The sequence below is a fragment of the Pseudophryne corroboree genome, chromosome 2, assembly GCF_028390025.1.
Source record: "Pseudophryne corroboree isolate aPseCor3 chromosome 2, aPseCor3.hap2, whole genome shotgun sequence".
NCBI classification, from domain to species: domain Eukaryota; kingdom Metazoa; phylum Chordata; class Amphibia; order Anura; family Myobatrachidae; genus Pseudophryne; species Pseudophryne corroboree.
This window is the reverse complement of record NC_086445.1, coordinates 322,848,436-322,868,068: the sequence shown is the minus strand read 5'-3', so window position 1 is coordinate 322,868,068 and position 19,633 is coordinate 322,848,436. Positions and strand designations below refer to the sequence as shown.

At 43.3% G+C, this 19,633-nt stretch overlaps 1 long non-coding RNA gene across 1 annotated transcript in view; it reads right to left on the bottom strand.

Annotated features, from left to right (window-relative positions):
- LOC135050773 (uncharacterized) overlaps positions 1-19,633 on the bottom strand; it is a 532,470-nt gene that overhangs the window by 37,311 nt on the left and 475,526 nt on the right. The window lies entirely within an intron of this gene.

Below are 19,633 nucleotides of genomic sequence, written 5' to 3'. Positions count from 1 at the left end.
ATATGGGATATTCCCTTTTCCACATTTCGCACTGACTGTCATTTGTTTTGGTGTCATTAAAAAGGCTGAAAAAACAATTTTCCTGTTCTAGGGGTATATTAAGGGGCACTGTACCTAGGTGGGGCCTAGATTTGCCACAGACATAGCAGTTACTTTTATTATGTTTGCTAGCACTATACTTCATCCATTCTAACCAGAAATTGATGTCAGAGAAACCAGTTTCAATAGCTAGGGTGTCTTTAAAGGTGGGATTGTTAACGGCCATCATATCCTTGAAGGTGGTTATATGAGGTTTCAAGAGGTTGGGGCGTGGTTTAGGGGGCTTGAGCTGGGCATACTTTTCATTGTTAAACATATCCTGTAACAAGAATGGTGTAAGGGATGGGTTTAAAAAAAAGGATTCACCTAGGACATAGGTGCCTGCATCAGTAGACTGGGGATGTTTTATGCTTAATATGAATTTACTATCACATCTGTTTTGTCTATGAAGGGTAAGACGGGTAAGCAGGGACTCACCATATTTGTCTTTTCTTGAGAGAGCCTCTTTGGGCTGGTATCCATAACTATGGCCAGAATTCCATCCCACTGATCCCCAATACGCACATTTATTTCCCCAATATTTACTAGTAACACAAATATAGGCTTCAGTGGGGGTATTACGTGTACCATACTGATCACACTGCCAGGCATAATGTTTGTTAAGACAGGGAGCAATGGTACAGAAATCTATTTTATAGGCGGCAACCTCAGTATTGGAGGAGTTATACCAAAATGTGTAGGTGCCGGATTTTTGTGTAATGTCTACTTCAGCTGTAGCTTGGCAAGTGAGGACCATTAGGATTATCAACATAGTCCCCAGGATAGAGGTAGGGGACAGGTTCCTCATCCTCCTCTGTTCTTCTGTCTTCGCTAGGTGGGAGGTCAGGGCTGTCTGCCCCCGTTCGTACCTCGCTGGAATCACTTGCTTCCCTCTCTAGGTCTGGTCTAGGAACCTTTTTCACTCGGGATGCATGGATCCAGGTGGGGCTTTCCTCTGTCAGGACTGCTGTTCTGGTTACTGCTACGACCTCTGTCTCTGGACCGTAGGTGAAGTCTCCTGGGCTCTTGTTCCTGGGGAGCACCTTCACCACGACTCTGTCTCCGACTTTAAAGGGGTGTGTAGGTTCCTGTGGATTCAAAGGGTTTTTACAAACAACCTCATGTTCAATTTCATTCAGTTTTATTATCAGGGACCTGACATACTCTTCTCTGATAAGTTCTAGATCTCCCTCCTGTATTACTAATGGTTTCTTAGCCCAAGGTGTAGGGAAGGGCCTACCCATTAATATTTCAAAGGGGGAGTAACCCAAAGTCTTTTGTGGTGTCATTCTAATTTCTGCCAAGATAATGGGAAGGACTTGCTTCCATTTGTGGAAGGTGCCTCCTGTGGCCTTCCTAAGCTTGTCTTTGAGGGTCCTATTCATACGTTCTACGACCCCTGAACTTTGCGGGTGATACGGGATGTGGAACTTCCATTCCACCTGCAGGGCCTTTACCAAGGCCTGTGTAATTTTTGCTGTAAAGGCGGAGCCTTTATCACTATTGATTTGCAATGGGCACCCCCATCTGGGGATGATTTCCTGAGTTAGGATCCTAGCAACTGTCTTTGCATCCTCAGATTTAGTGGGGAATACCTCTGGCCATCGAGAGAACATGTCTACAATGACCAGGGCATACTCCTGTTTACCAGAACCTGGGATATGGGTGAAGTCAATTTGCAGGTGTGTAAAGGGTGTGGTGGGGTATTCAAGATGCTGATGTTTTGCCTTGTCAGGGTTGTTGGGGTTGTTTCGCAGGCAAGTGATGCATCTACTGACATACTGATCTACTAATGACTTGGCATCCGTGACATAGAAATCATTACGTAAGAGTGAGGTAGTTGTTGCCTTACTGTGGTGTCCTATGCCATGGTAGTGAGCAATAAACAAGGGTGCACTGGACTGGGGTATACAGGGTTTCCCCTCTTTGCAGATTAATCCTGTTTTAGGATTCTTCTGCAAAACTGGGTAAGTCCAGTCAGCTAGGTCGGCAGTGGAGGCTGAGGCCTGTAACTGGGTGATCAGGTAATGGTTGTCGAGAGCTGGGGGGGTCATGATGGTCATGTGGGCCTGAGTGATGGGCTGTGAGGCTGCATGTTTGGCAGCAGAGTCAGCAAGGGCATTTCCAAGGGAGACTGCATCCTTCCCCCCCGTGTGTGCCCTGCAATGGAGGATTGCAATGTCAGAGGGTAAGGTTATGGCATGCAGAAGGTCAGAGATGAGTTGGGCATGTGATATGCCTTTTCCATCAGCTCCAAGGAAACCACGGCGTTGCCAAATGACCCCATGGTCATGCACGACGCCGTACCCGTATTTGGAGTCAGTGTAGATGGTGACTGGTTTATTCCGGTAAAGGTGACAAGCCCTTGTGAGAGCAATGAGCTCTGCAGCCTGTGCTGACTGGTAAGGAATAGGCTGCGCTTCCAGAATAATGTCAGGGAGAGTGACAATAGCATAACCCGCTTGGTACGTGGTGTCATTGGGTCTGCTACAGGAACCATCTACAAAAATGACATCCGCGTCGGGGACAGGGACAGGGGACATGTCCAGTCTGGGGGATGTTTCTGACTCAATGGAGGCCGAGCAGTCATGGGGTTCAGGAGGGTGGTCTTCAGGACCTTTGAGCCCCAGTAGAGCGTTGAGAATGGGTGCAGGACCTGAAGAGTTGGTGGCATACTTAATGGTGAGTGAGGGGTTGTTCAAAAGGAGAACCTCATATCCACTAAGGCGCTGAGCTGACATGTGTTGTGTGTGTAACCCTTTTAAAATGGTTAGAACATCATGAGTGGTGTGAAGTATTGTTGTGTGGCCTAGGGTGAGTGTGGTGGCCATTTCAGTTACCATTGCACAGGCTGCAAGTGCCCTGAGGCAAGCAGGCATACCTTGCACAGTGACAGGCATTACTTTGGAAAAAAATGCCACTGGGCGCAACTTTCCTCCATGAAACTGTGTGAGCACCCCCGCCATGGTTTTACAATTGTCCCTTGCAAACAAATGAAAAGGTAGTACATAGTTGGGGAGGCCAAGTGCCGGACTTTTCATTAACATACACTTTAAGCTCTCATATGCAGTTAACATTTCCTGTGACCATTGTACAGTGTTAGGTTTGTCTTTCAGTGTGGCTTGTCTCAAGATGTTATCATAATAGGAACAATCAGATATCCACTGTCTGCAGTAATTTACCATACCCAAAAAAGACAGCAGTTCTTTCTGGGTATTTGGGGTGACCAGGCCCAATACAGACTGAATGCGCTGTGGACTGACTTTCCTTTCCCCCTGAGTGAGCACAAAACCTAAGTAATCCACATGCTTCTTACACCATTGCATTTTTGTTTTGGACACCTTGTGTCCACATTCACAGAGCCAGTTTAACAGTGATATACCATCCTCCCGGCAGGCCTCCTCAGTTTGACTACAGAGCAGCAGATCATCTGCATACTGTAGCAGGACTGAACCATGGTGAGGTTGCCAGGGCCCCAATGTGGCCTGGAGTACAATGCTATACACAACAGGTGCGTCAATGTAGCCCTGGGGTAAACGACACCAGGTGAGTTGCTTGCCCTCAAAAGAAAATGCAAAAAGTAACTGTGTCTGTGCATCCACTGGAATGCTAAAAAATGCATTTTTTAAATCAATCACAGAAAAAATTGCAGCATCTGCAGGGATAGCTGAAATGAGTGAGTTAATGTCAGGTACAATGGGTGCTATGGGCACAATGAGTTGGTTAATTGCCCTGAGGTCTTGTACAAACCTTACACTACCATCTGACTTAGCAACAGGGTTGACTGGTGTGCAGTAAGGTGAGATTATGTGTCTGAGAATGCCTTGTTGGAGAAACTGTTGTATCATTGGTCTAAGACCTTCAACCTTCTCTTGTGACAAGGGGTATTGCTTTTGATAGACCGGTTGTGTGTCAGGTTTCAGGGTTGCTCTATATGGTGTGCAAGGAATGAGGCCAGTGTCATAGGGACCCTCTGACCATAGAGCAGGGTTTACTTTGTCAAAATCAGGTGTAATGTCTGTTGCTTCCCACACCGGTAGGTGTGGGGACTCGACCTCCAGGCCACTGCTAGTGGGTGAAGGGAGAATGGAGATTTCGAGTTTGCTAAGAAGATCCCTTCCCAGAAGATTAATTGGACATTCAGGTATTACAGTGAAATTGTGTTTACCCATATACGTGCCTCCCGTGGTTCTGACACTAAGGGCATCTGTCAGGTAAGCATCTGTGGGTATCCCATTGATTCCCATTGAAGGAGCAGTCTTTTCCAAATGACCATCGTACAGGTCGACACACAAAACACTAGTAGTTGCCCCGCTATCCACCAGGAAAGGGATTGCTCTCTTTCCTATAATCAGGGTTAGTAGCGGTGGGTCCTTCCAGTGTCTGGTGAGTTGGGCAAAGGCTGGGATACCCTCCTCCGGGCCCCGTCAGTGGGAGGGATCCTGCCAGTCAACCCGGAATCGGACATGATCCTGAAAGGGGTTGTTGTGTGACTGTCGGGGATGATCCCGGGAGGGAGCCGGAGCTTGGGGCTGTCGTGGTTTTGTGGGGGACAAGGGCAATCCCTTGCCCAGTGATCGTCCCTTCCACAGTTGAAGCAGGAGGTTTGTTTCCTGCTGGCAGAGTCAGGGGGGTGGGGTGGCCTGGCTTGTGGGTTTTGATATCGGGCTGGATTGCGGGGTGGGCCAGTAAAGTGCTGCTGGCGTCTATCTCCCCGGTTTCTGTGATTTTGGTAATTATGAGTTGGGGCATTCTGCAAGGGTTTTTTAACATCAAAGCATCCTGCAGCTTCCTTTTCATATAAATGTTTTTCAAACTCCTTAATGTCGTCAGAGGTCCAAGATGAGACACTCTGTTTGACAGGGACCATGATAGATGGCAATAAGTTATTTACAAAGGTGGAAATAAGTAAATGGTCTGTTTCTACAAGGGTGAGACCTGCATCTTCAGACCAGCACTTCTTAAACCTCTTCCAAAACTCAGTGACAGTTTCAGTAGGTTTTTGCTTGCATGCTACAGCAATGGGAAGGGAGGCACGGGTCTTAAAGATTTCTTTCATATGTTCACCAATTTCCTTCCACATTTGCTTTACACCTTTCTCGGTATTGAGGGGGTAATCAGTGGCATTGTTTAGGACTGCAGGAGTGTTGATAGAGGGAATCTGTTTCCAATCCCACCCGTTGTAGTGGTCTATAACCCCATCTATGATCAGCTTCATATCTTCTTGAGTATAGCTGCGTCCTGTGCAAGCCTTTTTCAAGTAAGCTATGCAGCCGTCAGGTGTAACAGTGGGTTTGGGGCAGTTTTTAACAATTCTGTCCAAATCCTCTATTTCAATGGGTTTCTTTAACAACTGATCCCCTACTGTCATAAAGGGCAGGTGTGTAGCGACACCGCTGGCACCAGCACTGTTTTCAAGGAAACCAGTGCCGGATCGCGTTATGGAGGGGGTAAGAGGGTGGTTAATGACAACAGTTGAGTCAGCATTACGGCGGGAGGTGATTTGTTTGCTAGGAGTCTGGACTGTAGTTTCAAGCTGGGTTACATATATTTGATCATGGCCCGAGCGGCCACCACCTTCAATAGGAATGTCAGGGTCGCTACCCACAACAGCTGCGTCAGGGGCACTAGGGGCGGGGGTGGTTACGCCTGTGTGGAGGGTACTGTCAGGGGGGGCTGTTTCTCCTTCAGAGCCTCCTGAGCCTCCTTCCCCTCCTCCTCCTCCCCCTCCTCCTTGCATTGGCATTCGTGACAAAGCAATTGCAGCTAAAAGATCTGTGTCTTTTAAGGAGGGATATAGGGGAGTGTAAGGCGGGGGAGAAGAATTTTTCAGAAACTTGTTGCTTCTAAATTCCTCAGCTTTATGCAGTCTGGAAGTTACAGATTTTATTCTACGCTGTTTCTGCTTGATATTCTTGTCATACCAATGAGGTGCTATCGTGAGCCATTGCTCTCCTCCAGCACGCATATATGTCATGTCCCATTGTGGGTCATGATCATACCATGGCCAGGCTTCCTTGTCTTCCAGACAAAGACCTTTGACCATGTCCATATAAAAGGGATAATTAATACCGTCACGGGGGAATGGACTGGGGCTGCCAACTTTCTCTGTCCACCCTGCTAAGTTATCCACCCAAGGGTTAACTAAATAATAATCTGTGGTGGAGTTACGAGCAACATACTCCTTACATGTCTCCCCTGGTAAAGGTGGAGGATAAATGACTGTTTTACTCTGACCCCCTCCCATAGTAAAGAATACAATCTACACCAGCTTTCTACGCAATTTCCACAACAATTTACAACAACTGTCTATGCAATATCACAACAAAAATACAGTACAACTGTCTATGCAATATCACAACAAAAATGCAGTACAACTGTCTATGCAATATCACAACAAAAATGCAGTTTACAAAAACCTTCAATGCATGCATTAGCTAACACCAGTTAATTAGTCATTGACAATATCACAATATTATCTGTATAGTGAGAACATGAAATCTTTTGACGGGTACGCTCACCTTCGTACAAGATGTCAGAAAAATAATGCGTTTTAAACAGGAAGCAAGAAAAGTGTTTGAGTAAAGATATCTGGCAGACGAAAACTTACCAGCCGTCTGGACCAAATATAAGAACTTATCACACTACAAACATACAAGAATATATAGGCGATCAAATCGGGGTATTTTCTACGTTACGTATAGACCCCAGGTCTATTTTTTTTTTTTTTTTAAGTATCCCAGATACTAACGTCTTTGGAGAATTGCGCTGTTCTCAGACGTATCTTTAAGTCCCAGACATTAAAGATTATATGGTATCCCTGATACCTGTTTTATGGCTTTACATAAAACTACGTAATATTAAGTCCCGGACTTAAATATTACCTTGTCACGTGTTCCCGGAACACGGAGCGAGTTCAAATTCAGTGTTTGAACGCAATCCCTTACGGAAAAGACAGACAATGAATTCTCTATCTTACCGATTCGGGGGCGATCAACTGAATCCAGGACTGAGCCCCCACTTTGAAAGGAAAATCAGCCTCTTCTTGTACCCCTCGATTTGATGGCCACTGACGTCAGTGAGAGCAATCCTTAACATTACAGATAATACACGACACCATGTAGTTAAGAATCACTCTGCGTTTATTGTTCATAACAATGGTATATAAGGCATCATTGTCTAGGGAGGGATTGGAATGTCCAGGGAGGGGTAGGCAAAAGTAAATACTTTATTGGTTTAACTTTACTGCATAGGAGGGGTAAAACAGGCTACATGGGGGGATGTAGGATACAGCCTAGTACTTCATCTAGGGGTGGTGATTTCACACAGTTCCCAACAAACTATGGGTGGAGCTATATTCACTTTATGCAATGCAAGCTAAATCCAAGGCAAAAGAAAAAGAAACAATATTTACACAATGCACAATGACAGAGTATATTTAACCCTTCACCGACACAGAGGTAGCCACAGCCGTGAACTACCGCAGTGTACTGTGTCTGCTGCTAATATATAGACTGGTTGATAAAGAGATAGTATACTCGTAACTAGTATGTATGTATAAAGAAAGAAAAAAAAACCACGGTTAGGTGGTATATACAATTATGGACGGGCTGCCGAGTGCCGACACAGAGGTAGCCACAGCCGTGAACTACCGCACTGTACTGTGTCTGCTGCTAATATATAGACTGGTTGATAAAGAGATAGTATACTCGTAACTAGTATGTATGTATAAAGAAAGAAAAAAAAACCACGGTTAGGTGGTATATACAATTATGGACGGGCTGCCGAGTGCCGACACAGAGGTAGCCACAGCCGTGAACTACCGCACTGTACTGTGTCTGCTGCTAATATAGACTGGTTGATAAAGAGATAGTATACTCGTAACTAGTATGTATGTATAAAGAAAGAAAAAAAAACCACGGTTAGGTGGTATATACAATTATGGACGGGCTGCCGAGTGCCGACACAGAGGTAGCCACAGCCGTGAACTACCGCACTGTACTGTGTCTGCTGCTAATATATAGACTGGTTGATAAAGAGATAGTATACTCGTAACTAGTATGTATGTATAAAGAAAGAAAAAAAAACCACGGTTAGGTGGTATATACAATTATGGACGGGCTGCCGAGTGCCGACACAGAGGTAGCCACAGCCGTGAACTACCGCACTGTACTGTGTCTGCTGCTAATATAGACTGGTTGATAAAGAGATAGTATACTCGTAACTAGTATGTATGTATAAAGAAAGAAAAAAAAACCACGGTTAGGTGGTATATACAATTATGGACGGGCTGCCGAGTGCCGACACAGAGGTAGCCACAGCCGTGAACTACCGCACTGTACTGTGTCTGCTGCTAATATAGACTGGTTGATAAAGAGATAGTATACTACTAATATTATATATACTGGTGGTCAGGTCACTGGTCACTAGTCACACTGGCAGTGGCACTCCTGCAGCAAAAGTGTGCACTGTTTAATTTTAATATAATATTATGTACTCCTGGCTCCTGCTATAACCTATAACTGGCACTGCAGTAGTGCTCCCCAGTCTCCCCCACAATTATAAGCTGTGTGAGCTGAGCAGTCAGACAGATATATAATATATATTATATAGATGATGCAGCACACTGGCCTGAGCCTGAGCAGTGCACACAGATATGGTATGTGACTGACTGAGTCACTGTGTGTATCGCTTTTTTCAGGCAGAGAACGGATATATTAAATAAACTGCACTGTGTGTCTGGTGGTCACTCACTATATAATATATTATGTACTCCTGGCTCCTGCTATAACCTATAACTGGCACTGCAGTAGTGCTCCCCAGTCTCCCCCACAATTATAAGCTGTGTGAGCTGAGCAGTCAGACAGATATATATAATATTATATATAGATAATAGATGATGCAGCACACTGGCCTGAGCCTGAGCAGTGCACACAGATATGGTATGTGACTGAGTCACTGTGTGCTGTGTATCGCTTTTTTCAGGCAGAGAACGGATTATAAATAAAACTGGTGGTCACTATCAGCAAAACTCTGCACTGTACTGAGTACTCCTAATGCTCCCCAAAATTAGTAAATCAAGTGTCTCTCTAATCTATTCTAAACGGAGAGGACGCCAGCCACGTCCTCTCCCTATCAATCTCAATGCACGTGTGAAAATGGCGGCGACGCGCGGCTCCTTATATAGAATCCGAGTCTCGCGATAGAATCCGAGCCTCGCGAGAATCCGACAGCGTCATGATGACGTTCGGGCGCGCTCGGGTTAACCGAGCAAGGCGGGAAGATCCGAGTCGCTCGGACCCGTGAAAAAAAACATGAAGTTCTGGCGGGTTCGGATTCAGAGAAACCGAACCCGCTCATCTCTACTATATACTGCGCACAACTACAATGCAGCACAGGTATGGATGCATAGTATACTTGACGACACAGAGGTAGAGCAGTGGACTACTGTACCGTACTGCTATATATATATACTGGTGGTCACAGCAAAATTCTGCACTGTCCTCCTACTATATACTACAATGCAGCACAGATATGGAGCGTTTTTCAGGCAGAGAACGTAGATATTTTCAGCACACTGAGCACAGATATTTGCAAGCACACTGAGCACAGATATTTGCAGCACACTGAGCACAGATATTTGCAGCACACTGAACACAGAAACTGATAGAACGCAGCCACGTCCTCTCGCTATCATCTCCAAAGCACGAGTGAAAATGGCAGCGACGCGCGGCTTCTTAAATAGAATACGAATCTTGCGAGAATCCGACAGCGGGAAGATGACGTTCGGGCGTGCTCGGGTTAACCGAGCAAGGCGGGAAGATCCGAGGCTGCCTCAGAACCGTGTAAAATGGGTGAAGTTCGGGGGGTTCGGATCCCGAGGAACCGAACCCGCTCATCACTAATATATATACATATATCTACTATATAAAAGTGAAAATTTGTCCTTCTGTCTGTATTTCTATACAAATCCACAGTTTACAAGCGAAGATCGTGAAATTTGACATACAAGCATATTAAAACACGGCGGAGGCAACCAAAAAAATTCGAAATCCCTAGCACCCCTAGGAGGGAGACATCAGCACAGAGTATATCAGGAGACAGCACAACTCCGGAATTGCTGGGGCAATGTACTCAAAAATTGGTATACATATGCCTTACAATCTGGGAACAAACACTGTGGGGGGAGGACACCCCTAGCACCCTTAGGGGGGATGCAGCAGCACTGAGTATTTCAGCAGACAGCATAACTTTGAAATGCTTGCAGCAAATTACAACTAACTTGGTACACATATGACTTACACTCTGGGAGCAAACACTGAGGGGGTCACACACCCCTAGCACCCCTAGGGGTGGGACAGCAGCACAAAGTATGTCAGCAGACAGCATAACTGTTGAAGGGCTGGAGAAATTTACACCAATCTTGGTACACATCTGACTTACAATCTGGGAACAAACTCTGTGGGGGTTAGACATCCCTAGCACCCCTAGGGGTGAGGCAGCAGCACTGAGTATTTCAGCAGACAGCATAACTCTGGAATGCCTGGAGCAATTTACACCAAACTTGCTACACAAATGACTTACACTCTGGGAACAAACACTGTGGGGGTAACACACCACTAGTACCCTGGGGGGGGGGGGGGGGGGCAGCAGCACAGAGTATTTCAAGAGACAGCATAACGTCTGAATGCCTGGACCTATTTACAACAGACATGGTAAACAGATGACTTACAGGCTGGGAACAAACACTGTGGGGGTAAGACACCCCTAGCACCCCTGGGGGTGAGGCAGCAGCACAGAATTTTTCAGCAGACCACATAACTCCTGAATGCCTGGAGCAAGTTACACCAAACTTGCTACACAAATGACTTAGACTCTGGGAACAAACACTGTGGGGGTAAAACACCACTAGCACCCCTAGGGGTGTGCCAGCAGCACAGACTATATAAGGACATGCATGATATGTCAGTGATGACAGGGCTGCATGTGACATGATGTCAGGAGGGAAATGCAGGTAGCACAAACCCACACACTGAGAGTTATATAGTGGAAGTAGCACGGTCCCCCATCAGCAAAGAATATTTAAGGAGATACATAATGTGCTGCGCTATATAAGAAACTGTGAGAAAATCGATAATTTCACAGGGGCACTGACATGATGTGAGGAGGAGAATGGAGGCAGCAGGATTCCACAGACTGAGAGTTGTATAGTGGGAAGAGCAGGGTCCCTTGGGGGACCAAAAAGGGGTCCGGCCACTACACAAAGTGCGTCAGGGAAGCAAAATATGCCTATATACTAGATGTCCAACCAAAGTAAATTAACAAACTATCATTCTAATTTACCATCCTCATCCTGTAGCAAAGCACGGGTATTCAGCTATCTACAATGTTATTTATACTGTGTGTTTAATATTGACATTTATTTTTGTAAACAGACAAAAATGGGACCTTTGTCATATATATATATATATATATATATATATATATATATATATATATGCTAAAATGAATTGGAGAGCCCACTCCTCGTGAATTAGGTTATAATCAAAGTTTATATAGTAAAACAATATCCACATACATGTAAGTTTAAAATCTCTGGAGTTCTTGATAAAGGTGGTGAGCACCGAAACATTGAACCAAGTGAACTGACTCGGCTAGTCTTTTACTCTTCTGCATGAAGTCCCGTGAGTGCCGCCCTTCAAACATTGCCAGTATTGGGGATCCCTAGACCTGGGAGGGCACCAGGGCAGGTAAGACCTCTGAGCAAGGGAGTGCCAGCACCTGTATCCAAGTATATATATATATATATATATATATATATATATATATATAGTTGCAAGAAAAAGTATGTGAACCCTTTGGAATTTCCTGGATTTGTGCATAAATTGGTCATAAAATGTGTTCTGATCGTCATCTAAGTCACAACAATAGACAAGCACAGTCTGCTGAAACTCATACCACACAAACAATTATATGTTCTCATGTTTTTATTGAACACACCATGTATACATTCACAGTGCAGGGTGGACAGCGTATGTGAACCCTTGGATTTAATAACTGGTTGACCCTCCTTTGGCAGCAATAATCTCAACCAAACATTTCCTATAGTTGCATATCAGACCTGCACAATGGTCAGGGGGAATTTTGGACCGTTCCTCTTTACAAAACTGTTTTAGTTCAGCAACATTCTTCGGTTGTCTGGTGTGAATCGCTCTCTTGAGGTCATGCCACAGCATCTCAATCAGGGTGAGGTCAGGACTCTGACTGGGCCACTCCAGAAGGCGTATTTTCTTCTGTTGAAGCCATTCTGTTGTTGATCTACTTCTGTGCTTTGGGTCGTTGTCCTGTTGCATCACCCATCTTCTGTTGAGCTTCAATTGGTGGACAGATGGCTTTAAGTTCTCCTGCAAAATGTCTTGATAAACTTGGGAATTCATTTTTCTGTCGATGATAGCAATCTGCCCCAAACCATGATGCCCCCTCCACCATACTTCACAGTTGGGATGAGGTTTTGATGTTAGTGTGCTGTGCCTTTTTTTTCTCCACACATAGTGTTCTGTGTTCCTTCCAAACAACTCAACTTTGTTTTCATCTGTCCACAGAACATTTTGCCAGTAGTGCTGTGGAACATTCAGGTGCTCTTTTGCAAACTTCAAATGTGCAGCAATGTTTTTTTTGGACAGCAGTGGCTTCCTCCATGGTATCCTCTCATGAACTCCTTCTTCTTGTTCAGTGTTTTACGTATGGTAGATTCGTCAACAGAGATGTTAGCATGTGCCAGAGAGTTCTGTAAGTCTTTAGCTGACACTCTAGGATTCTTCTTCACCTCATTGAGCATTTATGTGCTGTGCTCTTGCAGTCATCTTTACAGGACGCCCACTCCTATGGAGAGTAGCAACAGTGCTGAACTTTCTCCATTTATAGACAATTTGTCTTACCGTGGACTGATGAACATCAAGGCTTTTAGAGATACTTTGTAAACCTTTCCAGCTTTATGCAAGTCAACAATTCTTAATCGTAGATCTTCTGAGAGCTCTTTTCTGCGAGGCATGGTTCACATCAGGCAATGCTTCTTGAGAATTGCAAACTCAAAACTGGTGTGTGTTTTTTATAGGGCAGGGCAGCTTTGACCAACACCTCCAATCTCATCTCATTGATTGGGCTCCAGGTTGGCTGACTCCTGACTCAAATTAGCTCTTGGAGAAGTCATTAGCCTAGGGGTTCACATACTTTGTCCACCCTGCACTGTGAATGTTTACATGGTGTGTTAAAAAAAACCCATGAGAACATATAATTGTTTGTGTGGTATTAGTTTCAGCAGACTGTGTTTGTCTATTGTGATTTAGATGAAGATCAGAACACATTTTATGACCAATTTATGCACAAATCCAGAACATTCCAAAGGGTTCACATACTTTTTCTTGCAACTGTATATATATATATATATATATATATATATATATAAAAACTCTATATCATAAAGATTTTTCCTGTTGCTGCCATACGCAGATATTAAATGTTTTCATATATGTGGTGCAATGCCCGTGATTTGTTGTTTACATAAAGATTTGGCTTTTGTATACAACATAAAGAGTGTGCCTATTGGCTGTTTTACCAGTGGGAGTTTCCATATTTTAATCAGCAGAGTCATGTAATATTTATTACTGAATGAATAGTATTTATACTTTCTTAGACTCTTGCGTTTATTAGTATTCTGTATGTTTAATGCACACTATGCCAAATGAGTAGCTTTTATTGCAGAGTTCACAAGGTCTTTTTCTATTGTACTGTGCCTTCATGCTGATGAAGCTGGTAGCCTCTTTTGCTGACCTACATGCGTTTCCTCTGGACTTTAACATTCTGAACATCTGTCTTCAGGTTTCTGTCTATAACCTCAAGAGGCCGCGTTGTGCATTTTTATTGTGTATAATAAAACCCACAACGGAATCTCTCTGAAAGCTCAGTATCTCTTTATACCTCAGATTGTTTTACTGTCAATGTCAGTCAATTACCCTTTCATTCAATAGTTCATACCGGTTCTCAAATATCAATCATTGAATTTAATGGAAATCTGCTGATTTAAGTCAAACCAGATACATCATATTTATTTGTATAGCAATGCTCTAAAATAGATTTCATGTGTTCTATAAACACTTGCTTTGTATATTGGGTCACATTTTACCATATCATGGTAAATGTTTCTTTGTATTGGATGTTCTTGTTCTCCTGTCATTTCTGATGGCCATTTACTAAAGCCTCTTTTGCTTCATTCTGTATTCTGCAGTGGATTTTAAGTCAAAGATATGTTAACAAATGCACTTTATTAAGAAAAACTAGTAGTTTCTTCAACAATTGAATAATAAATATGTAATAATAACCATGCAAATATAAATGACTCTCAAATCTCATGTCTCAAAACCAAATAGTCTCAAATCTAATGCCAAATATTTGCTATTTAAATTCCAGTAAACTCCATGGCCAGTTAATGACCCAACATACACAATCAACAATGTACAAGTAGTACTTCACACTAGTGAAGTAATCATGGTTTATTCAAGATGCTATTACAGGCCAAAGGAATGTAGATGGTGTGCACTACCACACAGGTAAGTTTTATTAATAACTTCCAATCTACAGCTATCTTCTCTCCTTAGTCTACTGGGATTGAGAATCACTATTTCAGATTTACATGCCATTGTATCTCTAAGAGTGTTTCCCATTGCTTGTATTTGAAGATCTGACCTGGAATTATCTAACATAAAGTCTTATGCAAACAAATAATAACTAATCCAACACTAACTATCTGTTAGTCTGGCTGTTATAAGATGAGATGGGCATGACACCAATCCTCATTGGATGCAGTCTGTGAATTTCATATTCATTCTCCAGTGGATTACAGCAGACAAGAAAGAAAGAAGATTTTAGGTATTACTTATGGAGGCAATTTATTTATAATTAAGAATGTCGACAACCAGAATGTCGACACCACATTTTAGGTTTAGGGTTATGTTGCAATTAGGGTTAGAGTTGAGCTTCACTATATACTTCATGTTTGCAAACATGAATCAGGCCCACATTTAATATTTGTACAGTTTGAAAATATAGTGATAGTTTACACTGAAGAATGTAGTCATAATATTGGCATGACAATGTTGGCAATTATGATATGTCAACAGGAAACATGTTGACAATGTTAGAACGTGTTAAATGTCAACATTAGGGTTAGCCTGCAGGGAAGGAGGTTTAGGTGCTAGGAGGAGGTTAGGGTTAGTGGGGTAAGGGGTTAGGGTAGTAGTTCCCAAACTTTTTTGAATCACGGCTCCCTATAGCATCAGAAGTTTTTTTCATGGCACCCCTAGGCCAAAAGTTTCTTATTGAGAAATTTAGAAAGAAATATTAAATTAAGTAAGTTGTGTTTATATGTCATCCTTAGGTTCAATTATGCGGTGAGGGACAAGATTTGTTCCTGTTTGTCCACATATGTTATAACTGACAGTCACCAGCACTGGTTTTGCCTCTATTACATTGACCAGAACTAATTTGAATTGGTCCTGGACCACCAATCCAAGACACCCCTACAAGTGTCCTGAGGCATCCCAGGGTGCCTAGGCACACAGTTTGGGAACCACTGGGTTAGGTTTAGTCATTAGTGGGAGGGTTAGGGGTAGGGATTAGGGTTAGGGATAGTGTAGGTATCCCCACAGGAAAGCAGCTCCATCAGATGACTCCTCCAGAAGTGACACTAGCATGATCACTAGGAAGCTAAGACGCAGCTGAGGCCAATGCAGCTGCCGGAAGCAGGAAAGTCTCACATGTTAACATTTCATAAGTGCTGACATTATGACCATATCGACATTCTCGTGTCATCATTATGAAAAAATTTCAAAAAGCACATACCTTAACTTTATATTTAGATCAAACCATGTTGCCATACAATTGGGGCAAATACAGTACATTTATATTGTTTCTGTGCAGGGTAAATACTGGCTTCTTTTGCATGTAGCCACAAATGTTAAACAGCTTTATTTTTACATTGCAATTTAGGGCCCTCATTCAGCTTCAGTTTATTTTGCTATTCTAGCAAAACTGCAACTGGCTGCGATCGCATGCTGGGAGCTGCCCAGCACAGGGCAAGGCCTCACAGCATGCAAATACCTCACAGCGATGCGATTGTAATGTAATTGCAATTGCATTGCTGACTTGTGGATGCCCCTCTGCCTCCACAGCCAGGCTGCGAAGGCAGGCTCAGGGCAGCCATTTTCCGGTTCGCAACGGGTGCTTGTGACATCATTCAACCACCCTGAACCCACCCCTTTTACAGGCATTTTTGCCCTAGAGGTATAAACTACAACATATTGCAGAAAAGCAAAGACATACTGCTAAAGTGCTTGCAAATCCAAAATGATGATAAGAGTTGCTCATAAATAAAGCAATAAAATTTAATTTACAAATAAAAATTCCAACAATACTTCCTATATAAAGCAAAATCTAATGACAATCAAAGAGTGACCATAAAGATTATGATGACAAAATAAAAAATCAACCTCTCATTAAGAGACAATAAATAACTACTAATATCCCTCCATATTACCATAGTGCAGGGGATATGAAAGTAACGTATGTTCCATTAAGGGCGAAGGTCTGTTGGTTATCTGGTCAAGAGGTCACTGAGACCTAATGGTGTTCATTTTCTCTGTGAAATCTCAGAACCCACCATACTCAGTGATGACCTCTTCTATCCATATGGCTGGCTGGGGGGAAGGGGACTTGCATTTGAATGAAAAAGATTACTAGGAAACTTCTAAAATTAAATATATTACTGTATTTCTGATTGATTTATGCATTTAAATGTTGCTACTTCCAAAACTATGCATCTAAATTTGTATTAATTTTTCCTTGTTATAAAACAAAATGTTCTCTATCATAGCATTACATATTGATGCCCCTTTAGTCACAGTATTCACTTTAGGTTTGTTATATTTACACAAGATCATTGTGCAGAACAAGACACTGAGAAACTAGAGATGAGCGGGTTGGGTTCCCTGAGAACCAAACCCCCCCTGAACTTCACAACCCGAGCCCGGATCCGAGTCAGGCTCGGGTTTTCCTGCCTGACTCGGAAACCAGAACGTGTCAAAACGTCATCATCCCGCTGTCGGAATCGTTCGGGGTTTGGATTCCATATAAGGAGCCGCGCATTGCCACCTTTTTCACTCCGGCATTGGAGAGTGCAGTGTCCTGCATCAGTTCAGTGATAGTGTCTTGTGCTGCATCAGTCCAGTCACAGTGCTGGTGTCCTCTGCTGCCATATGTCCAGTGCTGCTGTATAAGTCCAGTCCAGTGGTGCTGTGTTATGCTGCATCAGTCCAGTGGTGGTGTCTTGTGCTGCATCAGTCCAGTCACAGTGGTGGTAAACTCTGCTGCCATATGTCCAGTGCTGCTGTATAAGCCAAGTCCAGTGGTGCTGTGTTGTGCTGCATCAGTTCAGTGGTGGTGTATTGTGCTGCCTCAGTCCAGTCACAGTGGTGGTGTCCTCTGCTGCCATATGTCCAGTGCTGCTGTATAAGTCCAGTCCAGTGCAGTGGTGCTGTGCTGTCCTGCATCAGTACAGTGGTAGTGTTTTGTGCTGCATCAGTCCAGTCACAGTGGTGTTGTCCTCTGCTGCCATATGTCCAGTGCTGCTGTATAAGTCCAGTCCATTGCAGTGGTGTTGGTCCTGCATCAGTCAAGTGGTGGTGTCCCTATGCTGCTGTATATGTCCAATGATACTGCCGTATATGTCCAGCGGTACTGCCGTATAAATCCAGTGATACTGCCATATATGTCCAGTGGTACTGCCATATAATTCCAGTGGTACTGGCGTATAAATCCAGTCCAGTAATACTGCCGTATATGTCCAGTGATACTGCCATATAATTCCAGTGATACTGCAGTATATGTCCAGTGGTGATGCCATATAAATCCAGTGGTACTGGCATATAAATCCAGTCCAGTGATACTGCTGTATATGTCCAGTGGTACTGCCATTTAAAACCAGTGATACTGCCGTATATGTACAGTGGTACTGCCATATAAATTCAGTGGTACTGTCGTATAAATCAAGTCCAATGATACTGCCATATAATTGCAGTGATACTGCCGTATAATTCTAGTGGTAATGGCATATAAGTCTAGTGGTACTGGTGTATAAATCTAGTCCAGTGATAATGCCGTATATGTCCAGTGGTAATGCTGTATACGTCCAGTGGCACTGGCGTATAAATCCAGTCCAGTGATACTGCTGTATATGTCAAGCGGTACTGCTGTATAAATCCAGCAATACTACCGTATATGTCCAGTGATACTGCCGTATATGTCCAGTGATACTGCCGTATATGTCCACTGGTACTGCCGTAAAAATCCAGTGGTACTAGTGCATAAATCCAGTCCAGTGAAACTGCAGTATATGTCCAGTGGTACTGCCATATAAATCCAGTGATACTGCTATATAAATCCAGTGATACTGCCGTATATGTCCAGTGGTACTGCCGTATAAATCCATTGGTACTGGTGTATAAATCCAGTCCAGTGATACTGCCATATATGTCCAGTGGTACTGCCATATATTTCCAGTGATTCTACCATATAATTCCAGTGGTACTGGCATATAAATCCAGTGATACTGCCGTATAAATCCATTCCAGTGGTACTGCCGTATAATTCCAGTGATAATGCCGTATAATTCCAGTGATACTGCTGTATAATTCCAGTGGTACTGTCTTATAAATCCAGTGATATTGCCGTATAAATCCAGTCCAGTGGTACTGCAGTATAAGTCCAGTGGTACTGCCATATAATTCCAGTGATACTGCCGTAAAATTCCATTGATACTGCCGTATAATTCCAGTGATACTGCCTTATAATTCCAGTGGTACTGGCGTATAAATCCAGTGATTCCTTCGTATAAATCCAGTCCAGTGGTACTGTCGTATAAATCTAGTGATACTGCTGTATAATTCCAGTGATCCTGCCGTATAACTCCAGTGATACTGCCGTATAAATCCAGTCCAGTGGTACTGCCATATTAATCCAGTGGTACTGCCGTATAGTTCCAGTGATACTGCTGTATAGTTCCAGTGATACTGCTATATAATTCCAGTGGTACTGCCGTATAGGTCCAGTCCAGTGGTGCTGCCATATAAATTCAGTGGTGCTGTCCTGTGCTGTATATTATTTACTCCAAATAAAGGGGTTATTAATATTTAATCCAAATAATTTTCATAGTGTTTGCCCTGTGTGGTGTAGTTGTATGATCTCCTGTACCGCATATTGTTATATAACTCCAGAAAAATAATGGAGAACAAAAATTTGAAGGATAAAATAGGGAAAGATCAAGAACCACTTTCTCCTAGTGCTGAAGCTGCTGCCACTAGTCATGACATAGATGATGAAATGCCATCAACGTTGTCTGCCAAGGTTGATGCCCAATGTGATAGTAGAGGGCATGTAAAATCCAAAAAGCCAAAGTTCATTAAAAAGACCCAAAAAAAGAAATTGAAATGGTCTGTGGAGAAAT